This window comes from Rhinoderma darwinii (assembly GCF_050947455.1).
Source record: "Rhinoderma darwinii isolate aRhiDar2 chromosome 5 unlocalized genomic scaffold, aRhiDar2.hap1 SUPER_5_unloc_36, whole genome shotgun sequence".
Classification (NCBI taxonomy): domain Eukaryota; kingdom Metazoa; phylum Chordata; class Amphibia; order Anura; family Rhinodermatidae; genus Rhinoderma; species Rhinoderma darwinii.
Genome location: NW_027461794.1, coordinates 69,847 through 83,336, shown reverse-complemented (window position 1 = coordinate 83,336; position 13,490 = coordinate 69,847). Strand labels below are relative to the sequence as shown.

General features: G+C 50.8%; 4 non-coding genes and 2 pseudogenes across 4 annotated transcripts; all 6 read right to left on the bottom strand.

Moving 5' to 3' along the window:
• Positions 1-720: 720 nt before the first annotated feature.
• LOC142691270 (U2 spliceosomal RNA) lies at positions 721-911 on the bottom strand. The gene has a single exon (XR_012859871.1). It is a non-coding gene; the product is annotated as a U2 spliceosomal RNA (small nuclear RNA).
• A 1,282-nt stretch (positions 912-2,193) lies between these two features.
• LOC142691258 (U2 spliceosomal RNA) lies at positions 2,194-2,384 on the bottom strand. Its single transcript, XR_012859867.1, has one exon. It is a non-coding gene; the product is annotated as a U2 spliceosomal RNA (small nuclear RNA).
• Positions 2,385-3,666: 1,282 nt separating this feature from the next.
• Positions 3,667-3,857, bottom strand: LOC142691246 (U2 spliceosomal RNA). Its single transcript, XR_012859864.1, has one exon. It is a non-coding gene; the product is annotated as a U2 spliceosomal RNA (small nuclear RNA).
• A 1,282-nt stretch (positions 3,858-5,139) lies between these two features.
• On the bottom strand, positions 5,140-5,330 carry LOC142691234 (U2 spliceosomal RNA). The gene has a single exon (XR_012859860.1). It is a non-coding gene; the product is annotated as a U2 spliceosomal RNA (small nuclear RNA).
• A 1,274-nt stretch (positions 5,331-6,604) lies between these two features.
• LOC142691204 (U2 spliceosomal RNA) lies at positions 6,605-6,778 on the bottom strand (annotated as a pseudogene).
• A 5,549-nt stretch (positions 6,779-12,327) lies between these two features.
• LOC142691272 (U2 spliceosomal RNA) lies at positions 12,328-12,429 on the bottom strand (annotated as a pseudogene).
• Positions 12,430-13,490: the final 1,061 nt, after the last annotated feature.

The window sequence follows — 13,490 nt, the reverse complement described above, 5'->3', positions numbered from 1 at the left end:
GGCTGTCTTTTTTTTGCACATTTATTTGCCTCCAGGAGGCCACAAGAGGGAGACAAGGGACTGCAAAATGGAAAATAGGCATCCACCAACTTTACAGACAACTTCTCTTTGCTCCTACAACCTCCATCCTTGCACAGTTTGTTATTCTTCCAGGTAACATAGTAACAAATCCAAATTGCTGCTCTCTTTGTAGGCAAGCAAGGGTTTGTTGCAACTGCAATTCTTACTTCTTCTTGAAATGTAGGGACGACAGTACATTCCATCACATCCACCTAGTGTACACAGGTAGGTCCATTGTGGCGGGTAGGCGGCTGGCTGCTTTAATGGCTGTTTGCTGTTCCCCTACTCCACTCCACTCCACTATTTGACTGTGGTGCTGCATCAATCAGTGGCTGGCTCAGGTGCAGCTCTTTAACTTACCTAGGAGGGAGGGAGGGAGGGCGGAGAGAAGACAAGGAAGGTGAATGAGCTGTTCCAATGTGAAATGCCGGAAACACAGAAACACAGAAGACACACACACACACACACACAACAAGAGGTGGCAATGTATTCATTAATTGCATTTAATAAATGAGCTCATTATCACACATGACTGTACAAATGCATTGTCCAACAGGTGTTGAAATAATGGGATTAAAAGGGGAGATCCCTTCAGAAAGACAGAAACAATGGCAAAGAGAAAAAACACTTTTGGAATCTGATTTTAGTCAACACATAAGGGAAGGGTGCACCGGTCCTGGAAATACTGCAATACCAGGTCAATGCGTGGAGTGGACAGAGCAAGCTCTATTTCCATCTCCCTGTTCTAAAAATCCATTTAATATATGGTCCCCAGATAGGGGACGTATCAGATATTAAACTGATAAGAACAGATACTACACTTGATCTTAGCCAAAAGGCCGAGAAGCGATAACCCGAGCGGCCCTTGCCTTGCCCGAGCCTGTCCCATACTGCTGTTCACCCCTTGCAGCGATTCAGCCTACTCCTAGGCAATTCCATGGGGCCCTGCAGGCTCACACACATTTACAGCTACTAAGCGGGAGGTGAATAAAGGCCGGAGAGGAAGCCAGACAGGATTTGCTTCTTTTGCTTGCACCACAATGCAGTGCTGAAAGAGGAGGAATCTACATAAAAACGCCTTCCTGGCAACGCCCAAATGCCCTCCTGCCATGCAGATAAACACTGGCAGCGGCAGCAAGTGCATGCCCACAGCCACCCCTTGTTCCTTCACACCTTGTATCAGCTTTAATCCAGTCCTGTGCTGCCTGCTGAGCAGCACTGAACAACACTGCCTGGGCCCAGGCTTTTATCTCTGAGGCAGGCCCCATTATGATGTCAGAAAGCTGGCTCTGGAATCCTGAGGGCTCCACTATGACACGTGCAAAGTTCCGTCTGAACTTTATATAAGACTGTGAGGCTCAGTCAGTCACTCAGTGTTGCCTGAGAGGGCAACACTGCAACAGCCGGCCGCCAGGCTGTCTTTTTTTTGCACATTTATTTGCCTCCAGGAGGCCACAAGAGGGAGACAAGGGACTGCAAAATGGAAAATAGGCATCCACCAACTTTACAGACAACTTCTCTTTGCTCCTACAACCTCCATCCTTGCACAGTTTGTTATTCTTCCAGGTAACATAGTAACAAATCCAAATTGCTGCTCTCTTTGTAGGCAAGCAAGGGTTTGTTGCAACTGCAATTCTTACTTCTTCTTGAAATGTAGGGACGACAGTACATTCCATCACATCCACCTAGTGTACACAGGTAGGTCCATTGTGGCGGGTAGGCGGCTGGCTGCTTTAATGGCTGTTTGCTGTTCCCCTACTCCACTCCACTCCACTATTTGACTGTGGTGCTGCATCAATCAGTGGCTGGCTCAGGTGCAGCTCTTTAACTTACCTAGGAGGGAGGGAGGGAGGGCGGAGAGAAGACAAGGAAGGTGAATGAGCTGTTCCAATGTGAAATGCCGGAAACACAGAAACACAGAAGACACACACACACACACACACAACAAGAGGTGGCAATGTATTCATTAATTGCATTTAATAAATGAGCTCATTATCACACATGACTGTACAAATGCATTGTCCAACAGGTGTTGAAATAATGGGATTAAAAGGGGAGATCCCTTCAGAAAGACAGAAACAATGGCAAAGAGAAAAAACACTTTTGGAATCTGATTTTAGTCAACACATAAGGGAAGGGTGCACCGGTCCTGGAAATACTGCAATACCAGGTCAATGCGTGGAGTGGACAGAGCAAGCTCTATTTCCATCTCCCTGTTCTAAAAATCCATTTAATATATGGTCCCCAGATAGGGGACGTATCAGATATTAAACTGATAAGAACAGATACTACACTTGATCTTAGCCAAAAGGCCGAGAAGCGATAACCCGAGCGGCCCTTGCCTTGCCCGAGCCTGTCCCATACTGCTGTTCACCCCTTGCAGCGATTCAGCCTACTCCTAGGCAATTCCATGGGGCCCTGCAGGCTCACACACATTTACAGCTACTAAGCGGGAGGTGAATAAAGGCCGGAGAGGAAGCCAGACAGGATTTGCTTCTTTTGCTTGCACCACAATGCAGTGCTGAAAGAGGAGGAATCTACATAAAAACGCCTTCCTGGCAACGCCCAAATGCCCTCCTGCCATGCAGATAAACACTGGCAGCGGCAGCAAGTGCATGCCCACAGCCACCCCTTGTTCCTTCACACCTTGTATCAGCTTTAATCCAGTCCTGTGCTGCCTGCTGAGCAGCACTGAACAACACTGCCTGGGCCCAGGCTTTTATCTCTGAGGCAGGCCCCATTATGATGTCAGAAAGCTGGCTCTGGAATCCTGAGGGCTCCACTATGACACGTGCAAAGTTCCGTCTGAACTTTATATAAGACTGTGAGGCTCAGTCAGTCACTCAGTGTTGCCTGAGAGGGCAACACTGCAACAGCCGGCCGCCAGGCTGTCTTTTTTTTGCACATTTATTTGCCTCCAGGAGGCCACAAGAGGGAGACAAGGGACTGCAAAATGGAAAATAGGCATCCACCAACTTTACAGACAACTTCTCTTTGCTCCTACAACCTCCATCCTTGCACAGTTTGTTATTCTTCCAGGTAACATAGTAACAAATCCAAATTGCTGCTCTCTTTGTAGGCAAGCAAGGGTTTGTTGCAACTGCAATTCTTACTTCTTCTTGAAATGTAGGGACGACAGTACATTCCATCACATCCACCTAGTGTACACAGGTAGGTCCATTGTGGCGGGTAGGCGGCTGGCTGCTTTAATGGCTGTTTGCTGTTCCCCTACTCCACTCCACTCCACTATTTGACTGTGGTGCTGCATCAATCAGTGGCTGGCTCAGGTGCAGCTCTTTAACTTACCTAGGAGGGAGGGAGGGAGGGCGGAGAGAAGACAAGGAAGGTGAATGAGCTGTTCCAATGTGAAATGCCGGAAACACAGAAACACAGAAGACACACACACACACACACACAACAAGAGGTGGCAATGTATTCATTAATTGCATTTAATAAATGAGCTCATTATCACACATGACTGTACAAATGCATTGTCCAACAGGTGTTGAAATAATGGGATTAAAAGGGGAGATCCCTTCAGAAAGACAGAAACAATGGCAAAGAGAAAAAACACTTTTGGAATCTGATTTTAGTCAACACATAAGGGAAGGGTGCACCGGTCCTGGAAATACTGCAATACCAGGTCAATGCGTGGAGTGGACAGAGCAAGCTCTATTTCCATCTCCCTGTTCTAAAAATCCATTTAATATATGGTCCCCAGATAGGGGACGTATCAGATATTAAACTGATAAGAACAGATACTACACTTGATCTTAGCCAAAAGGCCGAGAAGCGATAACCCGAGCGGCCCTTGCCTTGCCCGAGCCTGTCCCATACTGCTGTTCACCCCTTGCAGCGATTCAGCCTACTCCTAGGCAATTCCATGGGGCCCTGCAGGCTCACACACATTTACAGCTACTAAGCGGGAGGTGAATAAAGGCCGGAGAGGAAGCCAGACAGGATTTGCTTCTTTTGCTTGCACCACAATGCAGTGCTGAAAGAGGAGGAATCTACATAAAAACGCCTTCCTGGCAACGCCCAAATGCCCTCCTGCCATGCAGATAAACACTGGCAGCGGCAGCAAGTGCATGCCCACAGCCACCCCTTGTTCCTTCACACCTTGTATCAGCTTTAATCCAGTCCTGTGCTGCCTGCTGAGCAGCACTGAACAACACTGCCTGGGCCCAGGCTTTTATCTCTGAGGCAGGCCCCATTATGATGTCAGAAAGCTGGCTCTGGAATCCTGAGGGCTCCACTATGACACGTGCAAAGTTCCGTCTGAACTTTATATAAGACTGTGAGGCTCAGTCAGTCACTCAGTGTTGCCTGAGAGGGCAACACTGCAACAGCCGGCCGCCAGGCTGTCTTTTTTTTGCACATTTATTTGCCTCCAGGAGGCCACAAGAGGGAGACAAGGGACTGCAAAATGGAAAATAGGCATCCACCAACTTTACAGACAACTTCTCTTTGCTCCTACAACCTCCATCCTTGCACAGTTTGTTATTCTTCCAGGTAACATAGTAACAAATCCAAATTGCTGCTCTCTTTGTAGGCAAGCAAGGGTTTGTTGCAACTGCAATTCTTACTTCTTCTTGAAATGTAGGGACGACAGTACATTCCATCACATCCACCTAGTGTACACAGGTAGGTCCATTGTGGCGGGTAGGCGGCTGGCTGCTTTAATGGCTGTTTGCTGTTCCCCTACTCCACTCCACTCCACTATTTGACTGTGGTGCTGCATCAATCAGTGGCTGGCTCAGGTGCAGCTCTTTAACTTACCTAGGAGGGAGGGAGGGAGGGCGGAGAGAAGACAAGGAAGGTGAATGAGCTGTTCCAATGTGAAATGCCGGAAACACAGAAACACAGAAGACACACACACACACACACACAACAAGAGGTGGCAATGTATTCATTAATTGCATTTAATAAATGAGCTCATTATCACACATGACTGTACAAATGCATTGTCCAACAGGTGTTGAAATAATGGGATTAAAAGGGGAGATCCCTTCAGAAAGACAGAAACAATGGCAAAGAGAAAAAACACTTTTGGAATCTGATTTTAGTCAACACATAAGGGAAGGGTGCACCGGTCCTGGAAATACTGCAATACCAGGTCAATGCGTGGAGTGGACAGAGCAAGCTCTATTTCCATCTCCCTGTTCTAAAAATCCATTTAATATATGGTCCCCAGATAGGGGACGTATCAGATATTAAACTGATAAGAACAGATACTACACTTGATCTTAGCCAAAAGGCCGAGAAGCGATAACCCGAGCGGCCCTTGCCTTGCCCGAGCCTGTCCCATACTGCTGTTCACCCCTTGCAGCGATTCAGCCTACTCCTAGGCAATTCCATGGGGCCCTGCAGGCTCACACACATTTACAGCTACTAAGCGGGAGGTGAATAAAGGCCGGAGAGGAAGCCAGACAGGATTTGCTTCTTTTGCTTGCACCACAATGCAGTGCTGAAAGAGGAGGAATCTACATAAAAACGCCTTCCTGGCAACGCCCAAATGCCCTCCTGCCATGCAGATAAACACTGGCAGCGGCAGCAAGTGCATGCCCACAGCCACCCCTTGTTCCTTCACACCTTGTATCAGCTTTAATCCAGTCCTGTGCTGCCTGCTGAGCAGCACTGAACAACACTGCCTGGGCCCAGGCTTTTATCTCTGAGGCAGGCCCCATTATGATGTCAGAAAGCTGGCTCTGGAATCCTGAGGGCTCCACTATGACACGTGCAAAGTTCCGTCTGAACTTTATATAAGACTGTGAGGCTCAGTCAGTCACTCAGTGTTGCCTGAGAGGGCAACACTGCAACAGCCGGCCGCCAGGCTGTCTTTTTTTTGCACATTTATTTGCCTCCAGGAGGCCACAAGAGGGAGACAAGGGACTGCAAAATGGAAAATAGGCATCCACCAACTTTACAGACAACTTCTCTTTGCTCCTACAACCTCCATCCTTGCACAGTTTGTTATTCTTCCAGGTAACATAGTAACAAATCCAAATTGCTGCTCTCTTTGTAGGCAAGCAAGGGTTTGTTGCAACTGCAATTCTTACTTCTTCTTGAAATGTAGGGACGACAGTACATTCCATCACATCCACCTAGTGTACACAGGTAGGTCCATTGTGGCGGGTAGGCGGCTGGCTGCTTTAATGGCTGTTTGCTGTTCCCCTACTCCACTCCACTCCACTATTTGACTGTGGTGCTGCATCAATCAGTGGCTGGCTCAGGTGCAGCTCTTTAACTTACCTAGGAGGGAGGGAGGGCGGAGAGAAGACAAGGAAGGTGAATGAGCTGTTCCAATGTGAAATGCCGGAAACACAGAAACACAGAAGACACACACACACACACAACAAGAGGTGGCAATGTATTCATTAATTGCATTTAATAAATGAGCTCATTATCACACATGACTGTACAAATGCATTGTCCAACAGGTGTTGAAATAATGGGATTAAAAGGGGAGATCCCTTCAGAAAGACAGAAACAATGGCAAAGAGAAAAAACACTTTTGGAATCTGATTTTAGTCAACACATAAGGGAAGGGTGCACCGGTCCTGGAAATACTGCAATACCAGGTCAATGCGTGGAGTGGACAGAGCAAGCTCTATTTCCATCTCCCTGTTCTAAAAATCCATTTAATATATGGTCCCCAGATAGGGGACGTATCAGATATTAAACTGATAAGAACAGATTTTTGATTGAAAAATGCTTTATTGACAATCAATCGTCATCATACAAACATTACTGCGACACAGCGCAAGCCATGAAGCAGCAAATAATAAATAATAACAGTCGTCAAACATAACATGACAGTATAATACACAGTACAGGCTAGCCTATGCTATACATTACACCACATGCTACACTAACATTCTTGCATTCACTAAAGCCAAACAACAAAGCATTACAGACAAGTGATGGGATAGGGGAGTGGGTAGGAGGGGGTAGGGAAGGGGGAAATCACAGGCCCGAAGCTTTATTGAAAGACAACACACAAGAAGGGAGAGTGGGGGGAAGGGGAGTATCAGTCCTCTTCCTCATCGACGTCCGGGCTGTCCCAGGTGGAATAGTCTCTGAGCAGGCTGTGGATCAGCCTGCGGCAGTCCTGGACGGACACACTCTCTCTCCGCAAAATCAGACGGTTTCTGGCAAACCATATAGCGTCCTTAAAGCAGTTCATAAGGCGCCAGGCTTCCTGGATTGCTCCATCCGTGGTATTCCCAGGAAATAGTCCATAAAGTACCGAGCGGTACGACAGTCTGTTCCTGGGTACTGAGTCCTTGAGTTCATGTTCCAAGGCTTTCAACAGACCCTGTGCAAAGGGGCACTGCCAGAAAATGTGCAAAGATGTTTCCTCCGTGAAGGGGCACCTGGGGCAGTACCGGGTCTTGCACAGGTTGCGGGCATGCATGAATGACCTAAGAGGCAGTCCTCCCTGGATGGCCATCCATGAAATGTCCTTGTGCCCGTTGGTCAACCTGCCAGATGACACGTTAGTCCAAACAGTCTCCAACGTGTCGGCATGAAGCCCTGGAACAAACTCCAGTGAGTCCTTTGCTCTGATGTGCTTGTGGATCGTCTTAGGTTTCCACAAGTCGGGCTTAAGACCCTCCAGTTGATGCTCCCTCACAAACCGGACAACATCTCCGTAGAACCAGGGAGCGTGCCAGTTGTAAGGGAAGGAGCTGTCCCACTTGTCCCAGCCAAAACCTCGCCAGAGGGGAAGGAGGAAGTAGCGGGACATGGCCTTGCCCGCAGAGCCGTTTGCTGTCCTCAGAGTCCTACGAACACAGTCACATGCAAAAGCGATCCGCAGCAGAGTGGGAATGTCGGGTATACCCTTCCCACCTTTGCGGGGCTCCTTGTACATAACAGTCCGCTTTACTCTGTCCATTTTCGAGCCCCAGATGAAGCGAAACACAGTCCTGGTAATGGCCCTCGAGACCGTTGCAAGAGGGGGCCATGCCTGTGCAGTGTATTGTAGCACAGGCAAGACTTCGTTACGCAGGACCATTGCTTTGCCCTCAATAGTGAGTTGTCTGAGGCTCCACAGTCCGATCCTTTGGTTGACTTTGGCCAAGCGTTCTTCCCACGACTTTAGGGCTGCACCTTCCTTACCGAACCAGACTCCCAGAATTTTGATGAAGTCCGGCTTGATAGTAAAAGGGAAGGAGGCAGGAGAAGGCAGGTACCACTTTCCGAAGAGCATGGCTTCCGACTTCCCGCAGTTGACTTTTGCCCCTGAAGCGCGTCCGAACTCCTCGCAGGTCTGGACGAGTGCAGTCACCGAACTCTGGTCAGTGCAGAAGACGGTCACGTCGTCCATGTACAGCGAGCATTTGACCTCGAAGTGTCCTGGACCTGGTGCGGTGATCCCTCTGATCTCTCCATTCTGCCGGATAGCCTCTGCGAAGAGCTCTATAACACAAACAAAAAGGAGAGGTGAAAGAGGACAGCCTTGTCTAACCCCAGACGATACAGGAAAGGGGTCTGTCTTCCAGCCGTTCACCAGCACCGAGCTGTAAATGTCGCAATACATCAGGTTAACATACAAACAGAACAACCTGCCAAGCCGCAGCCTACGCAGAGCCTTACCCATGAATTCGTGAGAGACCCGGTCAAAAGCCTTCTCCTGATCCAGACTGACCAGGGCCGCGTGTGTACGGCGGCTTTGCATGTAATGCACCGTGTCCCTCACCAGGGCAAGACTGTCGGCCACCCTACGGCCAGGAATGCCGCAGGTTTGGTCCGATCCGATGATCCGTCCGATGACAACCTTCAGTCTGTTGGTCAATACTTTGGCGAGGATCTTGTAGTCCACGTTCAGGAGAGAGATGGGACGCCAGTTTTTCAGGTCACATCTCTCCCCCTTCCGCTTATACAAGATCGTGATCATGCCTTCTCTCAAGGACGGTGGCATTCTACCCTCCACCACCATCTCCTCATAGAGCTCCAGCAGGTCCGGACAGATCAAGTCCCCCAGCGCTACATAGAGCTCTGCTGGGAGACCATCACTGCCCGGGGTCCTGCCGGGTCTGAAGGATTTAGCGGCAGAGAGCAGTTCCTCCACCGTCAGGGGTACGTCCATAGCCTCCGTACCTGCAGGATCAAGATGATTAGTGATACCTGACAGGAATTTATCGGCGGCTTCGGGGTCAGTGGTTTTCCGGGAGTAGAGGCTTCGGTAGTAGTCTGTGACGACTCCCATCACCTCCTTCTTCCCAGAATGCATGTTTCCGGTCTCATCTCGGAGTTCCTTCAGGGGCGTGTGGCCGGCATGGAGTTTCCTGAAAAAGAACGAGTTACATTTCTCACCCTTCTCCAGGTTCTCCACCTTGGAACGAAAGACAATTCGCTTGGATTCCTCCTCAAAGTGCCCTTTCAGGCCCTTTTTGGCTTCCTCCAGCTCCTTCCTGACGTCCCAGCCACATTGAAGGAGGTCTTGCAGGGATCGCAGCTGACGCTGCATCTCTCTGAAGTCTCTCTTCCTCTCACACGCCTGTTGGCGACTTTTTGCCTGAAAGAAACAACGAAATTCAACTTTAACATATTCCCACCAGTCACAGGTTTTGTCAAAGAAAACTTTATCATTCCTCCAAACAATATAGGCGTCTCTAAGTTCCGCCAGTACCTCCTCTCTTTCCAGCAGGGCACAATTCAGCTTCCAGGAGCCAGGGCCGGGAGGAAAACCGTGGCCGATGGCACCCTGGAAGAGAATGGCCCTGTGGTCAGAGAAGAAGCAGGGGACCATGGAGTGCCCATGCTGCTTGACTGCCCGGGAGGTGAACACAAAGTCAATCCGAGAACGAAGTGAGCCATCGGGTCGGCTCCATGAATAGTTCACAGAGCCGATCCCCATGGAGCCCACAACGTCCTGCAAGGATGCTTCGGTTACCATCTCGATAAGCAGTTTGGAACTGACATCCAGCTTGATTGAAGTGCCGGAACTTCGTCCATCCTCTTCGATGGGGCAGTTGAAGTCCCCGGCCATCACCACTGCCCTAGTGGTGGCGAGCTGGGTCCGCAGGGTCTGGAATAGTTCCAGGCGCTCAGCCTTCATAGGGGGGGCGTACACGTTGATGAGCCTAATCGGCTCTCCTGCCCAGGAACCGTCTACGACCAACAAGCGGCCGCAGGCGAGCTCCTGGACAGAGTCAACAGTAAATACGCCTCCCCTAATCAGGATGGCAACCCCTGCAGACTTACAGTCGCCCCCACCAGACCAGTAGGACGGGCCATGGGTCCACTGCCTGGCCAGATGATGGTATGACCTGGAAGAGGGGAGAGTACATTCCTGCAGCATAAATACATCACTCGACTGCTTGGAAAGAAAAGTTAGCACCATCTGACATCTAGTCCTATCTCTAACACTCCTCACATTGAGGCTAAAGATGTTAAGTTTAGCAGCCATGGGGGAGAATAAAGAAGGTTAGTGCAAACGATACACCTTAGTTACCAGTCCGGTCGGGCGGATCCTCCTCGCCTGGCGGGTCCGAAAGATCCAGCAGGCCCTCTGACAGAAATTGTTCCAGGATTGTAGCCACCTGGATGTCTGTTGTGAAGTCGATGACCTCAGGTTCAGACACGAGTTCCTCCACCATCTGCTCCATTTCCTCCTGCTGCGCAAGGGAGTCTTCGCAGATTTCCACGACTTGTCGCTTTGAGGACTCAGCCGCTGGGCTGTCCCTCACCTTTCTCTTCCTCTGGATGGCACCTGAGGAGACAAGAGGGGGAAAATCCTCCAGGGAGAGGACTCCAGCAGCTGGAGGGGAAGATGTTAGTGCTGCTGGAGCTGGGGAGAAGGGAGGCTGGGTTGGGAGAGGTGCAGGTGACAGGACCACTGAGATGGGTGGGTAGGAGAAGGTGAGAGCCTCAGTGGGGGTGACAGGGGTTGGGGACGGGGGGGTGGGGAGGGCCGGGCGAGGGAGGGTGGGAAGGGTAGGGCGAGGGAGGGCCGGGAGGCGGGGGGGAGGGACTGTCGTCTTCTTACCATCCTTCTTATTCCCGGTCTTCTGCGCCGCTGGAGCTCTGGTTGGGGCGGGGTTCCCTCTGGCCGGAGCTTTCGCCGCTACAGTTGCCCAGGATCGATCCCTCTTCGGGCAGTCCTTGTAAGAGTGGGCTGCTTGTCCGCAGAGGTTGCACATTGTCCGTTTCGGGCAGTCTTTGGTCTCGTGTCCTGTTACCCGGCAGTTCTTGCAGGCGTCCTCCTTGCAGTCCTTCACCGAATGACCCTTCTTGCTGCATCTCCTGCAGATCTGCGGCATGTCCGGGTAGTAGATGAGGCCGTAGGAGTTGCCCAGCGAGAATGACTGGGGCAGGTGCTGGAGGCCGTCTTCCGCGTTCGAATCCTTGTTCAGTCGGACGATTACCGACCACTTGCCAGTCCAGAAGCCGAGTCCGTTCAGGATGTGGGTGGGTTCCCTCACCACTGTGCAGAACCGCTTCAGGAGCGTGGTGATGTCTTTGCCGGGGGTGTGTGGGTTCCGCATTGAGACCGTCACCCGCCTTTCCTCTCTTTGGACAGGGCAGTTGCCCACAAAGCGAGAGAAAGGGGATTCAGGCCTCGCCGCTTTCACCATCTCCCAGTACCTTCTGCAGATGTTGATCGAAGCAAAGGTCACGAAGAACATCCCGGTCATGAAGGCCTGGATGCTGATGGTCTCCGGCTTAGCGAAGCCCTGGTCCAGGAGCATCTTCTGGCAGAACACTTCTTCCGTCATGTCCGGCACTCTCCCGTCCACCTCCTTCAGCTTCAGGGCCACCGTCTGCTTCATCCAGGGCTCCAGGGTTGGAGCAGCCTGGTTCGGCTTCCTGGTGGCCTGTTGGCTTGAGGAGGCTTCAGGAGGAGATGTCCTGGCCTGGGTCGGCTCACCTGGTCCATCAGCCTTCTTCTTCTGGGTGGCAGGGTTGCTGGTTGAGGCCATGGCTTCTTCCAGCTGTTCCTGTCGCTTGGGGAGGATCTTCGATAGCTCTTTCCCGAAGGGGGCGGAGCTATGCAAATCTTCTCCTTGCTGGCCGAGGTTCTTCCACGAAATTTCTTCCGCAGCGGTTCCTCGTCGAGCTTCTTCTTCTGCGGCCGAGCTTCTTCGAAGATCCCCTTCAGCAGCGGCTCTTCTCCGAAGTTCTCCTTCTTCTTCCCGGCAGCGATCTCCCGGAGCTTCTTCCCCGATGGCGGCTTCTCCCTTCTGGATCGTCGTCTTCGCTGGTTCTTCTCCGCAGTTCGTCGCCGGCTTCGTCTGGAACGCTCTTGGATCGCTAAGCTAGTGTTTATAGCCCCCAGTGGTTCTCCGAGCTATCTATCCTTACAAGGACTGATAAGAACAGATACTACACTTGATCTTAGCCAAAAGGCCGAGAAGCGATAACCCGAGCGGCCCTTGCCTTGCCCGAGCCTGTCCCATACTGCTGTTCACCCCTTGCAGCGATTCAGCCTACTCCTAGGCAATTCCATGGGGCCCTGCAGGCTCACACACATTTACAGCTACTAAGCGGGAGGTGAATAAAGGCCGGAGAGGAAGCCAGACAGGATTTGCTTCTTTTGCTTGCACCACAATGCAGTGCTGAAAGAGGAGGAATCTACATAAAAACGCCTTCCTGGCAACGCCCAAATGCCCTCCTGCCATGCAGATAAACACTGGCAGCGGCAGCAAGTGCATGCCCACAGCCACCCCTTGTTCCTTCACACCTTGTATCAGCTTTAATCCAGTCCTGTGCTGCCTGCTGAGCAGCACTGAACAACACTGCCTGGGCCCAGGCTTTTATCTCTGAGGCAGGCCCCATTATGATGTCAGAAAGCTGGCTCTGGAATCCTGAGGGCTCCACTATGACACGTGCAAAGTTCCGTCTGAACTTTATATAAGACTGTGAGGCTCAGTCAGTCACTCAGTGTTGCCTGAGAGGGCAACACTGCAACAGCCGGCCGCCAGGCTGTCTTTTTTTTGCACATTTATTTGCCTCCAGGAGGCCACAAGAGGGAGACAAGGGACTGCAAAATGGAAAATAGGCATCCACCAACTTTACAGACAACTTCTCTTTGCTCCTACAACCTCCATCCTTGCACAGTTTGTTATTCTTCCAGGTAACATAGTAACAAATCCAAATTGCTGCTCTCTTTGTAGGCAAGCAAGGGTTTGTTGCAACTGCAATTCTTACTTCTTCTTGAAATGTAGGGACGACAGTACATTCCATCACATCCACCTAGTGTACACAGGTAGGTCCATTGTGGCGGGTAGGCGGCTGGCTGCTTTAATGGCTGTTTGCTGTTCCCCTACTCCACTCCACTCCACTATTTGACTGTGGTGCTGCATCAATCAGTGGCTGGCTCAGGTGCAGCTCTTTAACTTACCTAGGAGGGAGGGAGGGCGGAGAGAAGACAAGGAAGGTGAATGAGCTGTTCCAATGTGAAATGCCGGAAACACAGAAAC